This window comes from Amia ocellicauda, chromosome 14 (genome assembly GCF_036373705.1).
Source record: "Amia ocellicauda isolate fAmiCal2 chromosome 14, fAmiCal2.hap1, whole genome shotgun sequence".
Lineage (NCBI taxonomy): Eukaryota > Metazoa > Chordata > Actinopteri > Amiiformes > Amiidae > Amia > Amia ocellicauda.
This window is the reverse complement of record NC_089863.1, coordinates 21973903-22001791: the sequence shown is the minus strand read 5'-3', so window position 1 is coordinate 22001791 and position 27889 is coordinate 21973903. Positions and strand designations below refer to the sequence as shown.

At 42.6% G+C, this 27889-nt stretch overlaps 1 long non-coding RNA gene and 7 other non-coding genes across 8 annotated transcripts; 4 read left to right on the top strand and 4 right to left on the bottom strand.

The window, feature by feature from the left end:
- Nucleotides 1–723: 723 nt before the first annotated feature.
- Nucleotides 724–796, bottom strand: trnam-cau (transfer RNA methionine (anticodon CAU)). The gene has a single exon. It is a non-coding gene; the product is annotated as a tRNA-Met (tRNA).
- Nucleotides 797–3647: 2851 nt separating this feature from the next.
- On the top strand, nt 3648–3719 carry trnag-ucc (transfer RNA glycine (anticodon UCC)). Its single transcript has one exon. It is a non-coding gene; the product is annotated as a tRNA-Gly (tRNA).
- A 5382-nt stretch (nt 3720–9101) lies between these two features.
- Nucleotides 9102–9173, bottom strand: trnaa-ugc (transfer RNA alanine (anticodon UGC)). Its single transcript has one exon. It is a non-coding gene; the product is annotated as a tRNA-Ala (tRNA).
- A 1160-nt stretch (nt 9174–10333) lies between these two features.
- trnag-ccc (transfer RNA glycine (anticodon CCC)) lies at nt 10334–10404 on the top strand. Its single transcript has one exon. It is a non-coding gene; the product is annotated as a tRNA-Gly (tRNA).
- A 798-nt stretch (nt 10405–11202) lies between these two features.
- On the top strand, nt 11203–11274 carry trnam-cau (transfer RNA methionine (anticodon CAU)). Its single transcript has one exon. It is a non-coding gene; the product is annotated as a tRNA-Met (tRNA).
- A 3326-nt stretch (nt 11275–14600) lies between these two features.
- On the bottom strand, nt 14601–14673 carry trnam-cau (transfer RNA methionine (anticodon CAU)). The gene has a single exon. It is a non-coding gene; the product is annotated as a tRNA-Met (tRNA).
- Nucleotides 14674–17132: 2459 nt separating this feature from the next.
- Nucleotides 17133–17205, bottom strand: trnam-cau (transfer RNA methionine (anticodon CAU)). Its single transcript has one exon. It is a non-coding gene; the product is annotated as a tRNA-Met (tRNA).
- A 2974-nt stretch (nt 17206–20179) lies between these two features.
- On the top strand, nt 20180–23173 carry LOC136767269 (uncharacterized). Its single transcript, XR_010821822.1, has 4 exons — nt 20180–20316; nt 20405–20458; nt 20778–20837; nt 21145–23173. It is a non-coding gene; the product is annotated as an uncharacterized LOC136767269 (long non-coding RNA).
- The last annotated feature ends 4716 nt before the right edge of the window (nt 23174–27889 follow it).

The window sequence follows — 27889 nt, the reverse complement described above, 5'->3', positions numbered from 1 at the left end:
GGGTTCAAGTCACAGACAGACTGTGGTCAAAAAGTAGGGAGTTATCAGGGCCAGGTGCCAGGGGTGATACATGTAAGGTACACGCAATAACGCCGAGCTATAGCCTCCACTATGCTGAGTGTTGCTTTGTGGGTACAGTGACTAAATTAAGACATGTTGAAGTCAATCAATCAATGAATAAATACATGTCCATTGATTTATGTATTGATGTATTTCTTTCAACATTGAATTCTTTGTGTAATGTCGTTTTCAACACAGTCCTCAACTCTTGTTGTCCTTGTCGCCAGCACGGGTAAGTGTGTGCTCCTGAGTGGTAAAAGGACCCTTGTCAGAGGTGGGATTCAAAGCCAAGCCTCTACAGGAGATGATGACCTGCACGCAGCACCTTACACCACTCTGCCAACCTGACTTGTGCTGCAGTGATCAAATTGAGTCGTTGCCGACGTCATGGAAAACAATGAACTTTTCAATGACTGTGTTCTGCCAGGGCTTCCTTCACTTTGACTTTTGGGATCACGACGTCATCTCACCAATGGCAGAAATAGCTCAGTTGGGGGAGCGATAGACTGAACATCTAAAGGTCCCTTGTTCCATCCCAGGATTTGGCATTTTGCCATGAATTTCTTCAGACAGCGCAAGCAACTACTTTATTGCACAGGTGTGTGCCTTTTTTCTGCAGCTGGAGATCAGTGTTGTAGAACTCAAAGATAAAGGAAGAGTGCTTGCCCCGTGTGAGGGTCAAACTCACCACCTTCAGATTATGAGACTGACGCGCTACCTACTGCGCCAACGAGGCACGGCATGGCCAGCTCCCTCTACTCCAACTGACCTCTTAGCATGACAACCACTCCGATGAACATTCGTGAACACATATTTTCCCCGAATGACAACCATGCGCCTGTGATGTAGTGATTAGCTAGGTACGTATTAAGCAGTTCGACTGCAGATTATTACAGATAATTATTAAATGACCATTGTGCCCCAGGGGACGCGTTTTATATGTCTTGTGCATTTGCTTCGGTGACAGAATCTAGAGCTTCCCCGCAGCGCCAGTGGTGTAGTGGTATCATACAAGGTTCCTGTTCTTGTGAGTTGCGTTCGATTTCTGGCTAGCGTATGCCACACAGCCTACTGTCTTACTTGCTTTGATTGCCCTTGTCATTTCATTTTTTTCTTCATTCCAGAATACAGCGGCTAGACTTTTCCTCGGCAATTCATTGGACCATTTCTTTCTTTTGAGGTTATTCAATTTCAAGAACACAAAGACCATACTTTCTGGGAGTTATATTTCAGAAATAAAACGAGACACTCTCAAACTTTGTATCTCCTTCAACAACAAACAAACAAGCCAAAAGAGAAGGAAAAGAGCAGTGTTGGGGTCGTTACTCACAAAAAGTAATGTCTTACATTGTACTCGTTACTCATATCAAAAGTAACTAAACACTTTACTTATTACTTCCTGGAAAATGTAATTAGTTACTTTACTTTTACATTACTCTGCATTACACCCCAAACGTTGCGGGACCTCAATAAACAATTTCAAAGCTACACCAACACAAGCAGTTGATAATGACAGAGACATACTGTTATCTTTTGTTGTTTTAATAAAGCGCCACAGGAAAACCAGGCCAGTGTCGGAAGTCCACCCCCTGTTGTGGGAGGAGCGGAGCGATTGTGGGTTTGGTTTTGTGTTTCGTTTTAAAAATGAAGACAGAAAGCAACACTACGAGCGATAGAGCCTGGTGTTTAAAGGACTTTTGTGGCTGTCTTATTCTGTATGCTTTAGATGATTGGAGACAGCTAAAAATATACAAGTTTCTGTTAAGAGATATTACGAATAGCTAAAAGGGTATAGACAACATTATATTCAGAAGTTACTGTAAGAAAACTTTCCATGTGCAACACTAAAATAAATATTTGCTATGTATTATTATTATTGTTATTATTGTAATCTTTATCAAGATATGTGCTAGTAGATTTGTATTTTAAATTGCTGAACTTGACTCCCTTAACGTATTACTCTTACTACAGATTTGTAACTGCAATCGACAATTTCTGTAATATTTTTAAATTACACCGTAGACGTGCTTAACCAGGGCGAGTTACAGCTGAAATAAAACACACACGTATCACGATGAATTGTACAGTAACAGCAGCTACAATAGAGTTGCACTCGTGGCGTTTATGGACTTATGGACGCATTTATGAAACCAGTCCTTAATGTTTCAGAGGAAAACCCAGATCTGCTTTATTTATGTATACATTCATTAAACTTGTAAATGGGCACACGTTAACGAAATCGTGTTCGCCTTCATACTGATTGTCTCTGCACCTGTGATGTAGTGATTGGCTAGGTACGTATTAAGCAGATCGACAACAGACTAATAAAAATAATCATTAAGACATCATCTTGCCCCATGGGACGCTTTCTATGAATTTGCTTCAAGGACGCAAGCCAGAGCTTCCCCAGCAGCGCCAGTGGTGTAGTGGTATCATACAAGAGTCCCATTCTTGTGACTCTGGTTCGATTCCCGGCTGGCGCATCCGACACAGCCCGCTCTCTTTCTTGATTTGATTTTACTTGTCATTTCATTCTTTTCTTCATTCCAGAATGCAGCGGCAAGACTCTTCTTTAGCAATTGACTGGATCATTTCTTTCTTTTGAGGTTATTCAATTTCAAAAACACAGACAATATTTTCTGGGAGTTATATTTCAGAAATAAAACGAGACACATTGGTGACAAATGCCAGCCCTCTTTTCGAATCGATTGACGCAATAATCTGCGCAATAGGTAGTCACATTCTGCTGCAGCAGAGAAGGGGTAGTTATCCATCTCGTGTTATTTCACAGGAGTTCGTATGTGCCCGTTTCAAGTTGAGGAGCTTACGTGACAGTTCCTGTAACTATTCACTTCTTTACCTGGTGTCTATTGTGTAACGCGCAGCATCTTTTTATTTATTTATTTATTTATTTATTTATTTCCATTTTCCGATACTGTCTGGCTGAGCCCCCGTGTCCTAGTGGATCAGACACTGGGTTCCTAAGCCAGGGAGTGTGGCTTTGAGTCCCAGCTGCTCAGAAGCACGGTCATTTTTAAGCTCGGATCTGAGCTCAGACTGAGCCCCGATCCGCTTAGTTCAAAACAATTGACATGATGCTTCCCACAGCACATACAGGGTGAAATGTGAAGGCACTGAAACCTGGAAAGCTGCTCCAGCGCATGGAGAAGCTCGGTGTGCAGTCTTGAACAGGAATGTGGAAATAACGCAGGGCTTTGCAAACTTGTATTGCTTGCAATATGCAATATAGGAGTGGCTGTGACGTTAACAGGTGGGTGAGTGCCCAAGGAGCAGAGTGGCGCAGCAGAAGCGTGCTGGGCCCATAGCCCACAGGTCGATGGATCGAAACCATCCTCTTCTATGTTTCAACTTTGGCTTTGTTTCATTTCGGAAAGGTCTGAATAAAGTGCAATCTGGAAAGATGCTAATGGACATTTTCCTTCCGCACTCAGGAACAGGAAACTGCTGATATCGCAGGGCTTCCCAAATGTTCACCGATTGCAATTTGGAAAACGAATTGCCTGCCACTTTGCAATGCTGGAATCATGTTCGACCATAGTGAGATATTGTGGGGAAGCAGTCTCTAAGCGTTGGTGGTATAGTGGTTAGCATAGCTGCCTTCCAAGCAGTTGACTCGGGTTCGATTCCCGGCCAATGCAATATACACTCCCCTCTCTGTCTGTTCTCAGCTGCCTTGTGTGCTCTTTCATGCTGCTTCAGACACTTTTAAGAGCATAAGAGAGTTAACAAACGAGAGGGGACCATTCGACCCATCTTGCTCGTTTGGTGTTCATTAATATCGATGTGATCCAAGGATCCTTTCCAGACCATTTTTAAATGTTCCCAAACTTTCAGCTTCAACCACATCGCTGGGTAGTTTATTACAGATTGTGACTACTCTCTGTGTAAAGAAGTGTCTCCTGTTTTCCGTTTTGAATGCCTTGAAGCCCAATTTCCATTTCTGTCCCCGGGTAGTCTCCTCTGTACCAGGGTGAAAAGGTTCAGTTCTCTCAGTCTCTCCGAGTAGGACTTTCCCTTGAAGACCTGGAATAAGTCTGGTTGCTCTCCTCTGAACTGCCTCTAAGGCAGCAATATCCTTTTTGAAGTGTGGTGCCCAGAACTGTACACAGTATTCCAGATGAGGTCTAACTAGCGCATTGTACAGTCTTAACATGACTGCCCTTGTTTTAAATTCTACACTTTTGACAATATACCCTAGCATTCTGTTTGCCTTCTTTATTGCTTCCCCACATTGCTTGGATGGAGAAAGTGAGGAGTCCACATAGACTCCTAGGTCTTTCTCATGCGTTACTTCATGTAGATCTGTACCTCCCATAGTGTAATTATAGTGGACATTTTTGTTACCTGCATGTATTACCTTGCACTTGTCCACATTGAATTGCATTTGCCAGGTGTCAGCCCACAACTGAATATTATCTAAGTTCCTCTGAATAGCCTGTGCTGCCAAGATTGTATCTGCTGAGCCACCTATTTTCTTGAAGTACTGTTGGAAATATCCCATCTGGCCCAGGTGATTTGTTTGTTTTTAATTCTGCTAGTCCCTTTAGTACCTCCTCCTCATTTATCCTGATCTCTCTTAGGGTTTGACTGGACTGATTGTCAACCTGTGGCATGTCATCTGTTTTTTCTTTTGTAAAAACCTCTGTGAAATACTCATTTAGAATATTTGCCACATCTTGTTCAATTTCCAAGATACCTCCGTTTTTGCCCTTTATCTGTTTCACCTCCTCCTTTATTAACCGCTTGCTGTTGTGATATTGAAAAAAGCTCTTTGCATTGGTTTGAGCTCCAAGAGCTATGTTTCTTTCTAATTCCCTCTCTGCTTTCCTGATCCCTTTCTTAAGATCTCTTTGCAGCTCAACATATTCTATGTATTTTGTTTCGTCACCATCCCTTTTGTATGCACTATACAACATTGTCTTCCTCTTTATATTTTTTGCATACCTCTATTATACCATTTTGGCCAATGATTTTTGTTCCTCAATTTGCTATGTTTTGGTTCAAATTGCTCCTGAGCCTCGAGTAGTATATTCTTAAAATATACCCATGCATTTTCAACTAACTCTGTATCCAGTGTGCTCCAGTCTACCTCTTCTAAGTGCTGTCTCATACCTTCAAGGTTTGCTTTTCTAAAATTGTAGACCATTGTTTTAGACTTGGACCTTGTTTTTTGAAAGAATGCCTCAAAGACACCCATATTGTGATCACAATTTGCCATTGGTTCTCTAACTACTGTCCCCCTGACTCTATCTTGGTCATTTGAAAAGATCAAGTCAATACATGCGCTCTCTCTGGTTGGTTCCCTGACAAATTGAGTTAGAAAGCAGTCATTTACCATCTCAACCATTTCCATTTCTGCTTCTGTAGTCCCCACTGGGCTTTCCCAGTCTAAGTTTGGGAAATTGAAATCCCCCATTATAACAGCCACATCCTTGCTACATGCAGTCCTGATTACACTTTACAATGCAGCATCTTTCTGAATATCTGAGTTTGGTGGCCTGTAACACACTCCTACCGCTAATCCTCCAGATCTCTTGTTCAAAAGTTTCACCCACAAAGATTCTGTTCCGTTACTGGGATCTAATACAAGTTCTTCTGCCTCAATGTCATTTTTCACATATAATGCTACCCCACCCCCTCTTCAATTTTGCCTGTCTCTCCTAAACTGTGTATATCCTTCCAACTTGTATTCATCCCCATCATTTTCTGTAAGCCATGTTTCTGTCACTCCTACAACATCATAGTCACACACCAGCACTGTGGCTTCCAAGTCTAACATCTTGTTCCTTATACTCCTGGCATTGAGGTACAAACATTTCAGGACTTTCCTACTGGCAGTTTGCCTTGGTTTCCTTTCCTTAGTGGAACATCTCCCATTGTCAAAGCTCCCTGCCCCCCTGGTTCCTAGTTTAAATGATTCTCAATTTCACTGCACATACGCTCTTCCAATGCATTAGCCCCCCTTCTGTTTAGATGTAGACCGTCCGGTTTGTACAGGTCCCATCTATCCCAGAAGAAAGACCAATGCTCCATAAACCTAAACCCCTCTTCCCTACACCAAGCTTTCAACCACGTGTTAAACTTTCTAATCTCTGCCTGTCTCCCTGACCATGACCGGTGGATTCCCCCCGGCTTTGGCCAGTAGCCCGTCTACTAGTTTAGGGAGATCTGCAACCTGAGCACCAGGCAGGCAAGATACCAATGCGGGTCTCCATGTCACTAGAACACACTGTGTGATCTACACCTCTAAGAATTGAGTCTCCTACTATAACTACCTCCTTCGTCTGGGGGGGGGATTGGGCACCATGGTGCTCTGGTGCTCAACTGCCCCCCATCACCCTCTGAGCTGTCACTGTCCAACTTGGTGTCCAGCAGTTGGAACCTGTTGGGCAATTCAAGCTCTTGGGGTGTCTCTACGGGGTGTGCACGCCCTTTTCTGCGGTTACGACCTACTGTAACCCAGCAGTTCTCTACGCTGTCCTGCTCTAAGGTCTCAACTCTCCTAGGTTTTACCCCCAATTCACACCTAATTGGCCCCTCCTGGCTCCTCCTGCAACAGAATTCCTGCTAGTCCTAGACAGAAACTCCCTTCTATAACCTGTTTACTTTCACCAACTCAGCAGCTGAACTGAATTGGCTTCAATTTAGGCAAACTACCGACAATGCTAACGTCAATTTAAGGCAAACTTAAAACAAAATGAGCAATGCTAAGACTATTCTGAATCTAGTCAAACAACAAGATGGCTACCTCTCACCTGTACTATCCGGTCTCTCTCTGTGGCAACTTGTAAATACTTGTGCTTACCTTTTTGCAAGATCAACGACAAGGTGGTAAGCACTTTACACTGTCAGCTGTGCAATTACTCATGCAACCTTAGTGTTACTGGTTACTGCTAGTGTACAAAACACTGACCCCGACGTCATTTGAACACGCACCCTTGTGATCTAGAGTCAGACGTGCTACCCTTGCCACAAGAGCTCGCTGCTTTCAAGGCGGGTGGTGAAACGCTCCTCTTTAAATTATTATTGGTAGTAGTAGTAGTAGTAGTAGTAGTAGTAGTAGTAGTAGTAGTAGTAGTAGTAGTAGTAGTAGTAGTCGAAGTAGTAGTAGTAGTAGTAGTAGTGGTGCATATCCGATACAGCGTGCTCTACATATTGCTTTGAATGCATGTGTAATTTACTCATGAATTTAGGTCCGTTCCTTGCTGATGGATTGATTATGGAGAGAGGGAGGGTCTACATATAAGTCGGTGTCCTGTGGGGGACAATGCTTTGATTAAGGAGTCTGCATTTGGTAGACTTTCAAGGTGCACAATTCAGTGGGAGAAAACGCATCGGTCGGTGCTTGGTTAACACTTCTTTTTTAGTAGCTTAGTAGAGCCAATGAGCTCGGTGTTAGTGCGTGTGCCTCCAATGTATCACACCTGGCACCTGTCCCCGCTAATTCCCTAGTCCTGACGACGGTCTGTGTTTAACTTCAAGCCAACAAGTAAAGACAATGCGCGTTTTAGATGGCATGTGTGTCAACGTGATGATGACGATGTTCAAGTACACCGTGCCGTTTAAAGCGCCCAAATCTTACAGCCTGCGCACTTACACTCACCTAAAGGAATATTAGGAACACCTGTTCAATTTCTCATTAATGCCATTATCTAACCAACCAATCACATGGCAGTTGCTTCAATGCATTTAGGGGTGTGGTCCTGGTCAAGACAATCTCCTGAACTCCAAACTGAATGTCTGAATGGGAAAGAAAGGTGATTTAAGCAATTTTGAGCGTGGCATGGTTGTTGGTGCCAGACGGGCCGGTCTGAGTATTTCACAATCTGCTCAGTTACTGGGATTTTCACGCACAACCATTTCTAGGGTTTACAAAGAATGGTGTGAAAAGGGAAAAACATCCAGTATGCGGCAGTCCTGTGGGCGAAAATGCCTTGTTGATGCTAGAGGTCAGAGGAGAATGGGCCGACTGATTCAAGCTGATAGAAGAGCAACTTTGACTGAAATAACCACTCGTTACAACCGAGGTATGCAGCAAAGCATTTGTGAAGCCACAACACGTACAACCTTGAGACGGATGGGCTACAACAGCAGAAGACCCCACCGGGTACCACTCATCTCCACTACAAATAGGAAAAAGAGGCTACAATTTGCACAAGCTCACCAAAATTGGACAGTTGAAGACTGAAAAAATGTTGCCTGGTCTGATGAGTCACGATTTCTGTTGAGACATTCAGATGGTAGAGTCAGAATTTGGTGTAAACAGAATGAGAACATGGATCCATCATGCCTTGTTACCACTGTGCAGGCTGGTGGTGGTGGTGTAATGGTGTGGGGGATGTTTTCTTGGCACACTTTAGGCCCCTTAGTGCCAATTGGGCATCGTTTAAATGCCACGGCCTACCTGAGCATTGTTTCTGACCATGTCCATCCCTTTATGACCACCATGTACCCATCCTCTGATGGCTACTTCCAGCAGGATAATGCACCATGTCACAAAGGTCGAATCATTTCAAATTGGTTTCTTGAACATGACAATGAGTTCACTGTACTAAACTGGCCCCCACAGTCACCAGATCTCAACCCAATAGAGCATCTTTGGGATGTGGTGGAACGGGAGCTTCGTGCCCTGGATGTGCATCCCACAAATCTCCATCAACTGCAAGATGCTATCCTATCAATATGGGCCAACATTTCTAAAGAATGCTTTCAGCACCTTGTTGAATCAATGCCATGTGGAATTAAGGCAGTTCTGAAGGCGAAAGGGGGTCAAACACAGTATTAGTATGGTGTTCCTAATAATCCTTTAGGTGAGTGTATACAGAACCAGCTTGCAATCTGGCCCATTGTTTCACTTCTCACAATGAATACATACACACGCTGTTTCTCGGACGAATGCTGGGAGAGAGTGCCGAAAAGGCCCATGCTAGTGTGACCGATGAATCACGGGCTCCCGATTTGTTCGGTACTTGCTATGTGCATCCAATGACATAGTGCACGGGCTCCATTAAAAGACAGTCTGGAGATGCCGAGGACTGAACTCGGGACCTCATACATGCAAAGCATGCGCTCTACCACTGAGCTACATCCCCAATGCCAGCCTGTCTTCTCTCAAACTTTGTATCTCTGTCAACAACAAACATACATGCAAAACGAGATAGAAAAGAGCAGTGATGGTGTCGTTACTCACAAAAAGAAATGTATTACATTGTATTCTTTACTCATATAACAAGATACTTTACTTATTACTCTCTGGGCAAAGTAATTAGTTACTTTACTATTAGATTACTTTGCATTTCACCCCAAACGTTGCGGGACCACATTAAACAATTACAAAGTTACACCCACACATGCGGTCGAATAAAGACAGAAACATACTGTTATCTCTTGCTGTTCTAATAAAGCGCCACAGGAAAACCAGGCCAGTGTCGGAAGTCCACGCCCTGATGTGGGAGGAGCGGAGCGATTGTGGGTTTGGTTTGTGTCTCGTTTTAAAGACAGTGACAGAAAGCAACACTACGAGCGACAGAGCCTGGTGTGGAAAGGACTTTTGTGGCTGTCTTATTCTGTATGCTTTAGATGATTGGAGACAGCTAAAAATATACAAGTTTCTGTTTAGAGATATTACGAATAGCTAAAAGGGTATAGACAACATTATATTCAGAAGTTACTGTAAGAAAACTTTCCATGTGCAACACTAAAATAAATATTTGCTATGTATTATTATTATTGTTATTATTGTAATTTTTATCAAGATATGTGCTAGTAGATTTGTATTTTAAATTGCTGAACTTGACTCCCTTAACGTATTACTCTTACTACAGATTTGTAACTGCAAACGACAATTTCTGTAATATTTTTAAATTACACCATAGACGTGCTTAACCAGGGCGAGTTACAGCTGAAATAAAACACACACGTATCAGCAGCTACAATAGAGTTGCACGATGCACTCGTGGCGTTTATGGACTTATGGACGCATTTATGAAACCAGTCCTTAATGTTTCAGAGGAAAACCCAGATCTGCTTTATTTATGTATACATTCATTGAACTTGTAAATGGGCACACGTTAACGAAATCGTGTTCGCCTTCATACTGATTGTCTCTGCACCTGTGATGTAGTGATTGGCTAGGTACGTATTAAGCAGATCGACAACAGACTAATAAGGATAATCATTAAGACATCATCTTGCCCCATGGGACGCTTTCTATGAATTTGCTTCAAGGACGCAAGCCAGAGCTTCCCCAGCAGCGCCAGTGGTGTAGTGGTATCATACAAGAGTCCCATTCTTGTGACTCGGGTTCGATTCCCGGCTGGCGCATCCGACACAGCCCACTCTCTTTCTTGAATTGATTGTACTTGTCATTTCATTCTTTTCTTCATTCCAGAATGCAGCGGCAAGACTCTTCTTTAGCAATTGACTGGATCATTTCTTTCTTTTGAGGTTATTCAATTTCAAAAACACAGACAATATTTTCTGGGAGTTATATTTCAGAAATAAAACGAGACACATTGGTGACAAATGCCAGCCCTCTTTTCGAATCGATTGACGCAATAATCTGCGCAATAGGTAGTCACATTCTGCTGCAGCAGAGAAGGGGTAGTTATCCATCTCGTGTTATTTCACAGGAGTTCGTATGTGCCCGTTTCAAGTTGAGGAGCTTACGTGACAGTTCCTGTAACTATTCACTTCTTTACCTGGTGTCTATTGTGTAACGCGCAGCATCTTTTTATTTATTTATTTATTTATTTCCATTTTCTGATACTGTCTGGCTGAGCCCCCGTGTCCTAGTGGATCAGACACTGGGTTCCTAAGCCAGGGAGTGTGGCTTTGAGTCCCAGCTGCTCAGAAGCACTGTCATTTTTAAGCTCGGATCTGAGCTCAGACTGAGCCCCGATCCGCTTAGTTCAAAACAATTGACATGATGCTTCCCACAGCACATACAGGGTGAAATGTGAAGGCACTGAAACCTGGAAAGCTGCTCCAGCGCATGGAGAAGCTCGGTGTGCAGTCTTGAACAGGAAAGTGGAAATAACGCAGGGCTTTGCAAACTTGTATTGCTTGCAATATGCAATATAGGAGTGGCTGTGACGTTAACAGGTGGATGAGTGCCCAAGGAGCAGAGTGGCGCAGCGGAAGCGTGCTGGGCCCATAACCCAGAGGTCGATGGATCGAAACCATCCTCTGCTATGTTTCAACTTTGGTTTTGTTTCATTTCGGAAAGGTCTGAATAAAGTGCAATCTGGAAAGATGCTAATGGACATTTTCCTTCCGCACTCAGGAACAGGAAACTGCAGATATCGCAGGGCTTCCCAAATGTTCACCGATTGCAATTTGGAAAACAAATTGCCTGCCACTTTGCAATCCTGGAATCATGTTCTACCACAGTGAGATATTGTGGGGAAGCAGTTTCTAAGCGTTGGTGGTATAGTGATTAGCATAGCTGCCTTCCAAGCAGTTGACACGGGTTCGATTACCGGCCAACGCAATATACACTCCCCTCTCTGTCTGTTCTCAGCTGCCTTGTGTGCTCTTTCATGCTGCTTCAGACACTTTTAAGAACATAAGGGAGTTAACAAACGAGAGGGGACCATTCGACCCATCTTGCTCGTTTGGTGTTCATTAATATCGAAGTGATCCAAGGATCCATTCCAGACCATTTTTAAATGTTCCCAAACTTTCAGCTTCAACCACATCGCTGGGTAGTTTATTCCAGATTGTGACTACTCTCTGTGTAAAGAAGTGTCTCCTGTTTTCCGTTTTGAATGCCTTGAAGCCCAATTTCCATTTCTGTCCCCGGGTAGTCTCCTCTGTACCAGGGTGAAAAGGTTCAGTTCTCTCAGTCTCTCCGAGTAGGACTTTCCCTTGAAGACCTGGAATAAGTCTGGTTGCTCTCCTCTGAACTGCCTCTAAGGCAGCAATATCCTTTTTGAAGTGTGGTGCCCAGAACTGTACACAGTATTCCAGATGAGGTCTAACTAGCGCATTGTACAGTCTTAACATGACTGCCCTTGTTTTAAATTCTACACTTTTGACAATATACCCTAGCATTCTGTTTGCCTTCTTTATTGCTTCCCCACATTGCTTGGATGGAGAAAGTGAGGAGTCCACATAGACTCCTAGGTCTTTCTCATGCGTTACTTCATGTAGATTTGTACCTCCCATAGTGTAATTATAGTGGACATTTTTGTTACCTGCATGTATTACCTTGCACTTGTCCACATTGAATTGCATTTGCCAGGTGTCAGCCCACAACTGAATATTATCTAAGTTCCTCTGAATAGCCTGTGCTGCCAAGATTGTATCTGCTGAGCCACCTATTTTCTTGAAGTACTGTTGGAAATATCCCATCTGGCCCAGGTGATTTGTTTGTTTTTAATTCTGCTAGTCCCTTTAGTACCTCCTCCTCATTTATCCTGATCTCTCTTAGGGATTGACTGGACTGATTGTCAACCTGTGGCATGTCATCTGTTTTTTCTTTTTTAAAAACCTCTGTGAAATACTCATTTAGAATATGTGCCACATCTTGTTCGTTTTCCAAGATACCTCCGTTTTTGCCCTTTATCTGTTTCACCTCCTCCTTTATTAACCGCTTGCTGTTGTGATATTGAAAAAAGCTCTTTGCATTGGTTTGAGCTCCAAGAGCTATTTTTCTTTCTAATTCCCTCTTTGCTTTCCTGATCCCTTTCTTAAGATCTCTTTGCAGCTCAACATATTCTATGTATTTTGTTTCGTCACCATCCCTTTTGTATGTGCTATACAACATTGTCTTCCTCTTTATATTTTTTGCATACCTCTATTAAACCATTTTGGCCAATGTTTTTTCTTCCTCAATTTGCTAAGTTTTGGTACAAATTGTTCCTGAGCCTCGTGTAGTATATTCTTAAAATATACCCATGCATTTTCAACCATCTCTCTGAAGACTCTTTTTGGAAGTTGAAGAAAGTGTTTTGTGATTATTATATAATGTTTTATATTAATACTAGCATTAGAAGTAGTTTTGTATACAGACTGAGCACATTCGATTTAGCAGGACAAGTAAAGGGTCAACAAGGTCGATTTGTTAGAAACTCCTGTCAGTAATGAAAGATTACACAGTGCCGAAATAGCCTAGAGCTGTCTCCTGAGAATTTGTTTATGACTTAATCGTTTCTCCAGATAGGCAGGAATTGTTTCTGTTAAAGAACGATTGACACTAGGTAAATGACGACCGTGGGATCGCATCTTCCTAGTGCACATCAAAGACGGACATCTGCTTTGGATCCATCACCTCTTCACGGGAGGACAGATCGTAAAACGGACCCGGACCTGTATCTTCTGATTGGATGAACGGCCATAAGATGTTACGTCATTTTTCCTATAAAGTTGTACTCATGTCTGTAAACATTAAGTCTCACTGAAGGAATTATTTCTGACGTGGAGCTTCCGAGCCGGCTCCATTAAAGTTCTATTTGCTTTATCTCCGCGACTTCTCCACTAATTTCCCACGTGGTTCTACAACTCAGACTTAGTAACGCGTTACCCACAACCCTGGAAAAGAGTTGCACTGTCGTTTCTTGAATCTCAGAGCATTCTAAATCTGTTTCGGAGGCGTTCCCCAAAGGCACAATATGTGGATGATATGGGCAAAAAGAAGGAGAAAAAGCTACTGTGCGCTAGATGACATGTAAAGCAAGGAACACATTCGTTACTGTCCCAGCAATCTCCGAGAAACACCGTGTGTACGCATCCACTGTGATATGTGATTGAAACAACGAGATTGCAAGCGCCCATGTGCATCATTTTTACTTCTCGGGTTCAAGTCACAGACAGACTGTGGTCAAAAAGTAGGGAGTTATCAGGGCCAGGTGCCAGGGGTGATACATGTAAGGTACACGCAATAACGCCGAGCTATAGCCTCCACTATGCTGAGTGTTGCTTTGTGGGTACAGCGACTAAATTAAGACATGTTGAAGTCAATCAATCAATGAATAAATACATGTCCATTGATTTATGTATTGATGTATTTCTTTCAACATTGAATTCTTTGTGTAATGTCGTTTTCAACACAGTCCTCAACTCTTGTTGTCCTTGTCGCCAGCACGGGTAAGTGTGTGCTCCTGAGTGGTAAAAGGACCCTTGTCAGAGGTGGGATTCAAAGCCAAGCATCTACAGGAGACGATGACCTGCACGCAGCACCTTACACCACTCGGCCATCCTGACTTGTGTTGCGGTGATCAAATTGAGTCGTTGCCGACGTCATGGAAAACAATGAACTTTTCAATGACTGTGTTCTGCCAGGGCTTCCTTCACTTTGACTTTTGGGATCACGACGTCATCTCACCAATGGCCGAAATAGCTCAGTTGGGGGAGCGATAGACTGAACATCTAAAGGTCCCTTGTTCCATCCCAGGATTTGGCATTTTGCCATGAATTTCTTCAGACAGCACAAGCAACCACTTTATTGCACAGGTGTGCGCCTTTTTTCTGCAGCTGGAGATCAGTGTGGTAGAACTCAAAGATAAAGGAAGAGTGCTTGCCCCGTGTGAGGGTCGAACTCACCACCTTCAGATTATGAGACTGACGCGCTACCTACTGCGCCAACGAGGCACGGCATGGCCCGCTCCCTCTACTCCAACTGACCTCTTAGCATGACAACCACTCCGATGAACATTCGTGAACACATATTTTCCCCGAATGACAACCATGCGCCTGTGATGTAGTGATTAGCTAGGTACGTATTAAGCAGTTCGACTGCAGATTATTACAGATCATTATTAAAAGACCATTGTGCCCCAGGGGACGCGTTTTATATGTCTTGTGCATTTGCTTCGGTGACAGAATCTAGAGCTTCCCCGCAGCGCCAGTGGTGTAGTGGTATCATACAAGGTTCCTGTTCTTGTGAGTTGCGTTCGATTTCTGGCTAGCGTATGCCACACAGCCTACTGTCTTACTTGCTTTGATTGCCCTTGTCATTTCATTTTTTTCTTCATTCCAGAATACAGCGGCTAGACTTTTCCTCGGCAATTCATTGGACCATTTCTTTCTTTTGAGGTTATTCAATTTCAAGAACACAAAGACCATACTTTCTGGGAGTTATATTTCAGAAATAAAATGAGACACTCTCAAACTTTGTATCTCCTTCAACAACAAACAAACAAGCCAAAAGAGAAGGAAAAGAGCAGTGTTGGGGTCGTTTCTCACAAAAAGTAATGTCTTACATTGTACTCGTTACTCATATCAAAAGTAACTAAACACTTTACTTATTACTTCCTGGAGAATTTAATTAGTTACTTTACTTTTACATTACTCTGCATTACACCCCAAACGTTGCGGGACCTCAATAAACAATTTCAAAGCTACACCAACACAAGCAGTTGATAATGACAGAGACATACTGTTATCTTTTGTTGTTTTAATAAAGCGCCACAGGAAAACCAGGCCAGTGTCAGAAGCCCACCCCCTGTTGTGGGAGGAGCGGAGCGATTGTGGGTTTGGTTTTGTGTTTCGTTTTAAAAATGAAGACAGAAAGCAACACTACGAGCGATAGAGCCTGGTGTGGAAAGGACTTTTGTGGCTGTTTTATTCTTTGTGCTTTAGATGATTGGAGACAGCATAATAAATACACGTTTCTGTTAAGAGATATTAGCAGTAGCTAAATGTGTATAGACATTATACTCAGACAAGCATTACGTTACCATAAGAAAACGTGCAACACTAAAATACATCTTTGCTATTTATTTTTATTATTGTTATTATTGTAATCATCATCAAGATATGTGCTAGTAGATTTGCATCTTACATGTCTCAACTTGACTCCTTTAACTTATTACTCTTACTACAGATTTGTAACTGCAAACGACAGTTTTTCTAATATTTTTAATGTACGACATAGACGTCCTTATCGTCCTTATTAAGACCATATCGTCACAATGTGTAATGCAGTAACGAGAACAAAAAAAAGGAATCAGTAACTGTAATATTATTTCTCCTTTTGGAACCATACCACGTTACGTTACTCGTTACTACCAAAAGTAATAACATTACTGTAATGCGTTACTTAGTAACGCGTTACCCACAACCCTGGAAAAGAGTTGCTTTGTCGTTTCTTGAATCTCAGAGCATTCTAAATCTGTTTCGGAGGCGTTCCCCAAAGGCACAATATGTGGATGATATGGGCAAAAAGAAGGAGAAAAAGCTACTGTGCGCTAGATGACATGTAAAGCAAGGAACACATTCGTTACTGTCCCAGCAATCTCCGAGAAACACCGTGTGTACGCATCCACTGTGATATGTGATTGAAACAACGAGATTGCAAGCGCCCATGTGCATCATTTTTACTTCTCGGGTTCAAGTCACAGACAGACTGTGGTCAAAAAGTAGGGAGTTATCAGGGCCAGGTGCCAGGGGTGATACATGTAAGGTACACGCAATAACGCCGAGCTATAGCCTCCACTATGCTGAGTGTTGCTTTGTGGGTACAGCGACTAAATTAAGACATGTTGAAGTCAATCAATCAATGAATAAATACATGTCCATTGATTTATGTATTGATGTATTTCTTTCAACATTGAATTCTTTGTGTAATGTCGTTTTCAACACAGTCCTCAACTCTTGTTGTCCTTGTCGCCAGCACGGGTAAGTGTGTGCTCCTGAGTGGTAAAAGGACCCTTGTCAGAGGTGGGATTCAAAGCCAAGCCTCTACAGGAGACGATGACCTGCACGCAGCACCTTACACCACTCGGCCATCCTGACTTGTGTTGCGGTGATCAAATTGAGTCGTTGCCGACGTCATGGAAAACAATGAACTTTTCAATGACTGTGTTCTGCCAGGGCTTCCTTCACTTTGACTTTTGGGATGACGACGTCATCTCACCAACGGCCGAAATAGCTCAGTTGGGGGAGCGATAGACTGAACATCTAAAGGTCCCTTGTTCCATCCCAGGATTTGGCATTTTGCCATGAATTTCTTCAGACAGCGCAAGCAACCACTTTATTGCACAGGTGTGCGCCTTTTTTCTGCAGCTGGAGATCAGTGTGGTAGAACTCAAAGATAAAGGAAGAGTGCTTGCCCCATGTGAGGGTCGAACTCACCACCTTCAGATTATGAGACTGACGCGCTACCTACTGCGCCAACGAGGCACTGCAAGGCCAGCTCCCTCTACTCCAACTGACCTCTTAGCATGACAACCACTCCGATGAACATTCGTGAACACATATTTTCCCCGAATGACAACCATGCGCCTGTGATGTAGTGATTAGCTAGGTACGTATTAAGCAGTTCAACTGCAGATTATTACAGATAATTATTAAAAGACCATTGTGCCCCAGGGGACGCGTTTTATATGTCTTGTGCATTTGCTTCGGTGACAGAATCTAGAGCTTCCCCGCAGCGCCAGTGGTGTAGTGGTATCATACAAGGTTCCTGTTCTTGTGAGTTGCGTTCGATTTCTGGCTAGCGTATGCCACACAGCCTACTGTCTTACTTGCTTTGATTGCCCTTGTCATTTCATTTTTTTCTTCATTCCAGAATACAGCGGCTAGACTTTTCTTCGGCAATTCATTGGACCATTTCTTTCTTTTGAGGTTATTCAATTTCAAGAACACAAAGACCATACTTTCTGGGAGTTATATTTCAGAAATAAAACGAGACACTCTCAAACTTTGTATCTCTTTCAACAACAAACAAACAAGCCAAAAGAGAAGGAAAAGAGCAGTGTTTGGGGTCGTTACTCACAAAAAGTAATGTCTTACATTGTACTCGTTACTCATATCAAAAGTAACTAAACACTTTACTTATTACTTCCTGGAGAATGTAATTAGTTACTTTACTTTTACATTACTCTGCATTACACCCCAAACGTTGCGGGACCTCAGTAGATAGTAGGGTTTTTTGGGCGCGGCCTATTTTGTTATGACGTATGCCCTAAGCTTATTAATATTCCTACGTCATAATTGGGGGGCGTGATTTTAGGTAGATTTATTTCCTTAATTATTCCTACGTCATATCCGTCAGAAAGTGTACACCCATAAAACCCTGAACAACAAGGCCGCCCATAACCGGTTGTTCTTGTTGTTCTTGTTGGTCAACTGTAGAGTGTGAATGGGTCGGCTCTTCCTGTAGTGGTTGGGGGTCTTTTTTAAATATGCATGTAATGGTCCCAGGTCTTAACAAGGCCTGTTTTGAATTAACAATACCATTTTGAATAGTGCGTTTATCATATTCACACTGTCTCTGTCTCTGTCTGTCTCTCTCTCTCTCTCTGTCTCTCTCTCGCCCAAGCATTTTATAAGATCAACAAGTTCTGTTGTCTGTAATGGTCCCAGGTCTTAACAATGCCATTTTGAATAGTGCGTTTATCATATTCACACTGTCTCTGTCTCTGTCTGTCTCTGTCTCTGTCTGTCTCTCTCTCTCTCTGTCTCTCTCGCCCAAGCATTTTATAAGATCAACAAGTTCTGTTGTCTGTAATGGTCACAGGTCTTAACAATAACATTTTGAATAGTGCGTTTATCATATTCACACTGCCTCTGTCTCTGTCTGTCTCTCTCTCTCTCTGTCTCTCTCGCCCAAGCATTTTATAAGATCAACAAGTTCTGTTGTCTGTAATGGTCCCAGGTCCTAACAATGCCTGTTTTGCATAGGGTACTTATGTTAACCCCAAGGTATATGGCTCTGTCTCTCCCCTCAAATTTAATTAAAAATAAAATTAAAAAAAGAGGGTGGGTGGGTGTGTGGGGGTGTTGGTGTGTATAGGTTAATTGTTTTTGTAAAAAAAAAAAAATAAAAAAAAAAAGCTGTGGTTATATTTTATCTCACACATATTGTGTTCATTCGTTTTACTTAAATACATTCTAGGGTCTTAAAGCTCATAAGAGTTAGACTTAAGATAAGGATATGTTTTTAAGGTATTTTAGCAGTCTCAATCCCTAAAGGTAAGGAATCATTTAAAAAATAAAAACAACTGATCACTCAATGCTAAATAGATCACAACACTCAAGGCTAAATCACTAACACCCGGGGGGGCGGGGTTGGGCTCAGACAAACGTCGGTATGGCGTGTGTTATCAAAACATTCAGAATACTTTTAAACTATATAATTTATAAGCTTTGTAAAATAAACCCAAATATCTCTTTTGCTGGGGATAAACGCTGTTCTGAGTAGTTTGTGACTTGTTTAATACCAAACAAAGCATCGCTATTAAAAAAAAAAAAAAAAAAAAAAAAAAACGCTGTAAAAGCGCTACTTATTTTAGATCTTTATAGTTATTTTCTTGGCTCAGGTTGTTTTTTAGCGCGTATAAAGGTCTGAAATATTCTTAGTGTTTATTGACTATAGGTCTTGATGCTTAAAAATGTTTTTTGAGAGACCAAAAGGTTCTAATAAAAGTTTAGAGTAGAGAGGAGAGAGATCGTCGCCATCTTGGTGTCTATTTGAAATTTGATGCAGGGTCATTTTATTGGTTGTTTTTGATATGTTAATTGGTAACAGGATGGCACAAAGGACAGCCCAGAACAATGCCTTACAAGCAGATCCGGCAGCTGGCCGTCAGTATAAGTATGAAGGTCTGGTCTTCAGCTCGACAGACTCGTACTGACCTTTCGATTTAAGCCTAAAGATCAACAATGTCCGGAAACAACATCAACGACTTCGATTTAAACGAGTTTTTAGGTAAGTCTTTAAATTATTTTCATTGACTCAGAGCGTGTTGTGGTCATGTATTGTAAATAAGGTTATACCATCTGTTTTAAGTTCTGTAAAATTATTTTTCAGCCAGTCAACAGGAGTTAATTCCCAACGCTGAGGAGATCATCTGGAACAACGACGGTAAGATTTTTGTGTTTGCGCTCAAGGGTTCTTATGTATGGTTGTGTGTGTGTGGTTTTGAAGCGGCTCATTAGAGTTATGAAAACGTTTTAATATATATTAAAGCCAGTCTCTTTAATTACACAGAAACTATCGAAAGGCCTGTGATTAATGTCTCCGAGGAGCAAACAAGAGAAGTGGTTGTCCCTAGACAGGCGGTCTGCCGTCCGGGTAAGAACTAAACCCCTGTTTGTTTGTATAACGTTTCTGTAAGATGTTTGAGGCCCGTTTTGTTAATTTTAAAAAATTATCCTTTCTAACAGTATTAAGAAACGTGGTTCGAGACAACGAAAGGCCTTCCACATCGAGGTCTTGTTTCGTTTTACATTCGAGAACCGTAACCTTTCAAGAATCTGAAAGGCCGTCAGCCCCGGTATCTGATAGCGGTGAGTATATATCTGCCGTTTGTCAGAGGTTAAAGCTTTTTATAAAGCGGGAGTGGTTAAAGGTTAAACATGTCTCTTACCTCCACAGAAGTGCAAAAAGCTAAACCAGCTGAAAAACATAAGAAACGATTATTCTTTGGAGGTAAGTAAGATCTTTCAAACTTTAATGTTTTTAAAAGGGGGTTTGTTTGCCCGTTGAGGGCTGATATTTAAGCGACGGGTGCCCATTTCCTGTAGGGCGGGGGGTTCTGGGAAAGATCTTTAGAAGTCCGGACAGGTCTAGGCTTGTTTCTGGGGCATGTGTTTAGAAATGACCGATTGTCCTACCGTCTGGTTAGGAAGTAAAGCTGGCCGAAAGGTTTTAGTAAGTTGTTTGGCTTATCTTCCGCAATTATACTTCTGTTTTAAAGTGGCTGTAGGAAAAGGCTTGAAGGTGTTCATTGTATTTAATATTTAAACAGATCGTGAAAACGTTTGTGAAACAGGAAGTCCCGGGATCAGGAAGCGTTTACACTTGGAAGGTTCGTTTAAAAATGAAATGTGGTGTGGGTGTGTGTGTATAAAAAGTTTTATTAACAATATTACAGTTTTTAAAGAAACATTTAAGAAACCGTTTATTTACAGAGGCTTCTCTGTTTTACATTTATTATCAAGTCCTAATAAATATATTGTCTGTAAATAATAAGGCGTTGTAGTGAATGTCTAAGACTATTTTCAAAGGTCTAAAAAAAGCTAAAGGTTTTGAAGGTCCTGGATATGTTGTTTTAAGTTTGATTTCTGTCGCCGTTTAAAGATGTAAATGTAATGTATATTTTTATTCTACCCAAGACTCTTGGGATAGTCATTCTGTGGATGAGCTATTGAGGACAATCACCCCGTCTAAGTGGGATCAAACATCTTCCCCGGAGAGATCACCGAGAGGATCCCCCACGGTGGTCTTGGAGACCCCCCAACATCTACTCAGGCCACAGCCTTCTGGGGGTAATTCAACAACCCAGATTCAGCCCGACGCATTGTCGGTCGGAACAAATACAGGCAACCAACAACCTCAGGGGTCGCCGTCAGTCAGGGTTGACACACCACCCAACGTCGGACTGGTTTCAACATCGCCCCCCCATCCCCGTTTCTTGGCTACAGAAACGCTGAACAGTACACCGCGATTGGCCAGGGTGTCACCGCAAAGGCCTTCTTGGTCTCCGTCCGTGAGTATACGCTCGCACCCTGCCTCCTTCGACCGAGATTTACCGGAGCGACCATCCTTTGAAGCTGTGCCAGGACACCATTCCCCGGAGCTACTTCCTGAAGGTCGGCATGAGTTGCTACGTACTTTGTTACTAAATCAAAGACTTGTGTTAGTGGGACAAAACCTTGTGATAGAGAGCCAAAACACCCTTATTAATACCCTTACTAACGAATTGTACCGTATTTAATGTTTTAATAGATACAGAACGCCTTACTATTGTGATTTGTTGGAAAAATAAGAAATAAATAAAAAAATGTCCGGACTTGGTAAAAGAACTCACAAACTAAAGGATTATGATCAAGTTAGGGCCCCAAAAAGACCTTCCCGAGAGAACATCCCCGGCCCTGTTGTGAACTCCTCTGATGTCCCAATGAACCAGGAACTATTACAAATGATAAATGATTTAAATAACCCCCAATCACCCCCGATAGAATGTGAATTAACAGACTTACCGGTGAACCCCGACCTGTTACAGATGGTCAATGATCTAAATAACCACCTCCCAACGGTAGAGCTTATAGAGGTTCAACCCCTAGTTCACCCCGATTTGTTTGAAATGGTGGAGGCTTTGGAGACGCTACCCCGACCAAATTCTGCCCCTGTTATAAATGATTTGAGACAATTAGAACACAGTACGGCGGCAGAAGCAGCCGTCACTATAGAGGAGGGTCTTGACATTAACCGGTTGGATATCTTTGAAGGACTTTTACGGGCTTTAAATGAGCCTCCTCAAAAAGGGGGTTTTGTAGATGTCAGCAGTGGGGGTGTTCGGAATGTGGAGGGTTCTGAGACTGATAAGGTTGTGGAGGACATGCTCTGTGAGAATGTAGGGGTTGAAGGCTTTGTTCAAAATGATGATGTGGCCAAGAGTAACAGTGATCCCGTGATTATAGATAGACCGGCCTATAACAATTTTGAAATGATTCAGCGTTTTAATTTTGCAGAACTTTTAAATTGTGACAATTATGCAGAAATATTTGTCAACATACACGAGGCCTTGCAAAACATGCTTGAACAGGTTGCTGAAAGGGTCAGACCTCGAGATGTTGTACAGTTAGAACTCAGAGGGGATGATTTGTTTAGCAACCTATCTGTAATGATGAGTGGAGATAATTTAGATGTTGATGAATTTCTGGCTAAAATCGAAGCGTTATTGCAAAGTAACGCATCCATCTTAGCGGATGAAAGTCTGTCTCTGGTAATGAATGTGGTTCGTAACCCTGAGGGTGGGGCACTTAGAAGACTGTCGAAATGCTTGAAGAACGACATAATTAGGAACAAGCTCAGGCAATTAGTGGTGAGTTCCAATGGGGACAATAAGCTCTGTTTTGCTTACAGTTTAATAAAACTACTTACCCCCGACATGCCTGAACCCCAAGCTATGCAAGAGGCTTTAATGCTTCATCAGAGGGCCGGCTTAAACTCTCAACAGATGGTTGCCTTTTCAGACATTACCAGGTTTGAGGAGTTGTTGTCTTTAAAAATTGTTGTGTGGTACCGTTGTGAGGTAAAGGAAGTATTTGTGAAATTTCAGACACATCCTGAAACCCATACACAGACACTGTTTCTCTTCCTAAGTGATAGTCATTACTTTGGAATAAAGAGTTTGACGGCTTTTTTGGGTTGTTCGTATGTTTGTCATTGGTGTTATAAGGCCTTCAATGATAAGCTTAAGCACCGCTGTGACGGTTACTGTAACGTCTGTTTCAATCCGCAATGTCGTAAGGGTTTGGCCCCTACCATCCGATGTAAAGATTGCTTAAGGATTTGTCTCTCCGCGTTCTGTTTTTCCGAACATAAGGTACAGAGGGCCGCTGCTGAGGGGGTTAAAAAACGGAGTTATTGTGATCAAACTAAATATTGCCCGCAATGTTGCCTCCAGTACCGTTTTTATGAGGCTAAACCACACAAATGTCTGGAGCCGAGATGTAGGATCTGTAATGCTGATTTAACCCCGGGGTCTGAACACCAGTGCTTTATTCAGCCGGTTAAAAAGGAGCCGCCGCACAACCGGTATGTCTTTTTTGATTTTGAATGCCGGCAAGAAAACGGGGTCCATGTTGCTAATTATATACACTGTATTGACATGTTGGATTGTGAGTGGTCAGCTAGCGGTGAGAGTTGTGTCAGGGCTTTCTTTACGCGGTATCGCGGTCCAAAATACATCAATTACACATTTATTGCCCACAATGCTAAGGGTTATGATTCTTACATTTTGATGAAGTATCTGGTGGAAAATGGGGTGACCCCAAAAATAATAGCTCAGGGTAGCAAGATCATGTGTTTCACCGACGAAGCTTTCAACCAACGTTACATAGACTCGTTAAATTTCCTCCCCATGAAATTGAGCGCTTTGCCTAAAGCTCTGGGTTTTGAGGCTCAGAAGAAAGGCTGGTTCTGCCATTTTTTTAATACTAAGGACACTCAAAATTATCGAGGGTCCTACCCGCCCGCCTCTTATTATGGGGTTGATACTATGATGTCTCATGAGAGGGAGGAATTCTTTAAATGGTACAATACGGTTAAGGGAGGTGTTTTTGATTTCCGCGAAGAGATGGCCGCTTATTGTAAAAATGATGTGGTGATCCTTAAAGAAGCCTGTTTGCGTTTCCGCGCCGAGGTTATCAACACATCGGGCCTCGACCCTTTGCAAAGTGTGACCATAGCGTCTCTCTGCATGAAAATGTATCGATCCAATTTCTTGCAGAAAAACACTATAGCGGTCACCACTTCTGACAACTATCGTGCTAGACAAAAGAACTTTTCGACTGTCTCCATACAGTGGCTGGAATATCTGAGTGCCCGGGATAACATCTTCATCAGACATGCTTTAAATCAAGGGGAAGTCAAAATGGGTCCTTACTACTTAGACGGTTTTAGCGACGTGTCCGGGCGGCGTACCGCTTATGAGTTTGCTGGTTGTATTTACCATGGCTGTCCTCAGTGCTTCGACCCAAACACCTTTAACCCCGTAACACAAAAACTCTGCGGTGACATGTACTATGATTTCCAGGAACGAATTGAAACTTTAAAAAACACCTATGGTTTGAATGTGCTGGTGATTTGGGAACACGCGTGGACGACCCTGAAGCAACAGGATGTGGGGGTACAACGGTTTATGGAAACCTTGGACTTTCCTGAACGTCTAGAGCCCAGGGATGCGTTATTTGGGGGTCGTACCAACGCCCTCTGTTTACATTATGAGGTAAAGGATGGTGAGAGAGTAGATTACTATGATTTCACCAGTCTGTACCCTTATGTCAACAAGACCAAAATGTACCCGGTGGGGCATCCAACCATTGTTTATCGTGACTTTCTCGAAATCGGACAGTACTTTGGTTTGATCAAAGTCACCATGTACCCTCCTCGCGAGCTGTTCTTACCCGTGTTGCCTTACAGGTGTTCGGGAAAATTGATGTTCCCTCTGTGTAGAACGTGTGTGGAAACTGAAAATCAAAATACCTCGTGTCTGCACAGTGATGACGAGAGAGCGCTGACGGGTGTCTGGTGTAGCATTGAGCTTGACAAGGCGGTGGAGAAAGGTTACAGAGTCGGTAAGGTGTATGAGGTTTGGCATTTTTCTGAAAAATCTGATACTCTTTTTGCTGAGTACATTATGACCCATCTGAAAGGGAAACAGGAGGCATCGGGCTATCCCTCATGGTGTGTTGACTCCGCGGCCAAAGAGCGGTACGTTCAGCAATATTTTGAAAAGGAAGGGATCCGTCTAGAGCCGGGGAACATAACTGTAAACCCCGCCAAGAGACAAATGTCCAAACTGATTTTAAACAGTTTGTGGGGTAAGTTTGGGGAAAGAAATAACCGTCTAAACACAACCTTGATTAAAACCCCTGAACAGTTTATAGAATTTATGTTTTCCAAACAACATGCAGTATCACACTTTCAATTCTTAAATGACCACGTGGCACAGGTCCAGTGGAGGGCCCCTAAAGATTTCCCCACCAAACAGGGAAACGTTAATGTTTTCATAGCGGTTTTTACCACGGCTTACGCCCGGCTTGAACTGTACAACTTAATGGATCAGCTGCAGGAACGCACGCTCTATCATGATACTGACTCTGTAATCTTTGTCACCAGGCCAGGGGATTGGGTCCCTCCCCTCGGGGACTACCTTGGGGAGTTAACGAGCGAGCTAGATCCTCAGGACCACATAGTGGAGTTTGTTTCAGGGGGTCCTAAGACTTACGCATACAGAACGGCTGCGGGTAAGACCTGTATGAAAGTTAAGGGTTTCACTCTGAACCATTGTAACAACAAGCTCATTAACATCAAGTCTCTGACGACCCTGGTACAAAGTTTTGTAACCGAGAAAGACGCGCCTCCTCGCGAGATTATTACAGCCGGAAATCAGATCTATCGCAATAAAAAGGGGTACACATTGGAAAATAGATCACTAAACAAACGGTTCAGGGTGGTGTACAATAAAAGAGTGTTGAAGACTGATTATACCACTCTGCCTTATGGATATTAGCAGGGGTTTTGATAACCGCCTTCAACACCCTTTCTCCTGTATTATAGCCGGTCCCTCCAATTCGGGTAAGAGCTATCTTATAAAGAACATCATAGAAGATGTGGACGCAACCGTGTCCCAAGCTCTTGACAACATAGTGTGGTGTTACTCTTGCTGGCAGCCTCTCTACGATGATTTGGCATCAAAAAAAAATAATCTGAAATTTGTGCAAGGTCTCCCCGCCTCGTTGTGTGACGATGACCTGTTCCCGCCCGGACAAACTAATCTAGTGATCCTTGATGACCTGATGGAGCAGGCCGGTGACAACAGTGAAGTGGAAAAAGCTTTCACAAAGTACACTCATCATAGGAATTTAAGTATTATTTATTTAGTTCAAAATCTATTTTTTCAAGGTAAAAAAAGCCGCACTATTAATTTAAATGCCAATTATATAATTCTTTTTAAAAACCCCAGAGATAAACTACAGGTCACCGTCTTGGCTCGTCAAATGTACCCTAACCAGACCAAGTTCTTTTTGGAGGCATTTGAGGATGCCACCAAAAAACCCTACGGGTACTTGATTGTGGACTTAAAAGCACAAACCCCAGAAGACTTTCGCCTCAGAACAGGTTTGTGCCCGCCCGATTGGCCGGCAGTGTATGCGCTAAAGAAAAGGAAATAAATAAGAATGTCTGTTCGGATTAAAAGAAATCTGCCGCTTTTACAAATGTTATTTGAGGGGAGCCCGCGCCATAGGAAAGCTGTGCTGGCAGGGGCCCCCTCGGATTTGATCGAGACCCTGTGTGAAATAGCTTTTAACATCTTACGCGGTAATATACCCCTAACCCCTTCTCAACATTCTAAACTCAAAAAACAAAAAGCGGTTATCAAGATCATCGCTAATAAGAAGTATTCTATTAAAAGAAAAAGAAAGAAGATTAATCAAACCGGAGGTTTTATAGGACCGCTGTTGAGCATAGCCGTGCCTTTCCTAACCAGTCTTCTAGCTTCCAGAGTGAGTTAATAATGGAATATGCTCAGAAAATGTTTTTGATCCCTCAGGAGCAGCTTGAGAAACTGAGAAAAAATGTTGTCGGGCCAGAGCCCATTAGACAAACGGCCGAAAACAACCTGGACTCTGAAATGAAAGCTATACTGGCCAGGGACGATTTAAATCAGTATTCCAAAGCCCAGATGTATAGCAACACGTTACAGCGCTACCTCCGTCTGGTTAGACAGGGTGAAAAAGATCAAAACATTTTAACTTTAACCATGGCCTCTCAAGAAAATGGTTCTGGGGCTGATGCGGGGGGTACGGTTGATAAAGATGTTGCGGTGCCCGAACCTGTTGAGAGTTCAGAGGGAGATGTTGTAACGGATGTTTTGAGAAACATGCCGGCCAGAAGCAAAAGACATGCAGAATATATTCTGCACAAAATGGTTCAGAAACCGCGGGTAACGACTTGGAATGAACAGGGTGAATTTGTTTTTAAAGGACAACTGATCAAAGGTTCACACATGTTTGATTTGTTGAAGAGTGTCACTAGCACTAATAAGGTCCCCGATAGTCGCCGACCTGTAGGCTGGAATGCTTTCCTACAGGCGATGGCCTGTCTGAACATGCCCCAATCAACAGTCCCTAACCAGGAAACGCGACAAAAAATCCGTCTGTGTAAAGAGGTGGCGACTGATCTGACGCCGATATCTCATTACTCTGACCGTGCTGAGCAAACATCCTCAGGATCTATCCATCGTTGGGAAGCTTATTAATCTCATGTTTTTATTTGTCTCCCCTGTAAATAAGGAACCGACAAACAATTTTTTTATTTTTTATTTTTATTTTCAAATGTTGTACATTT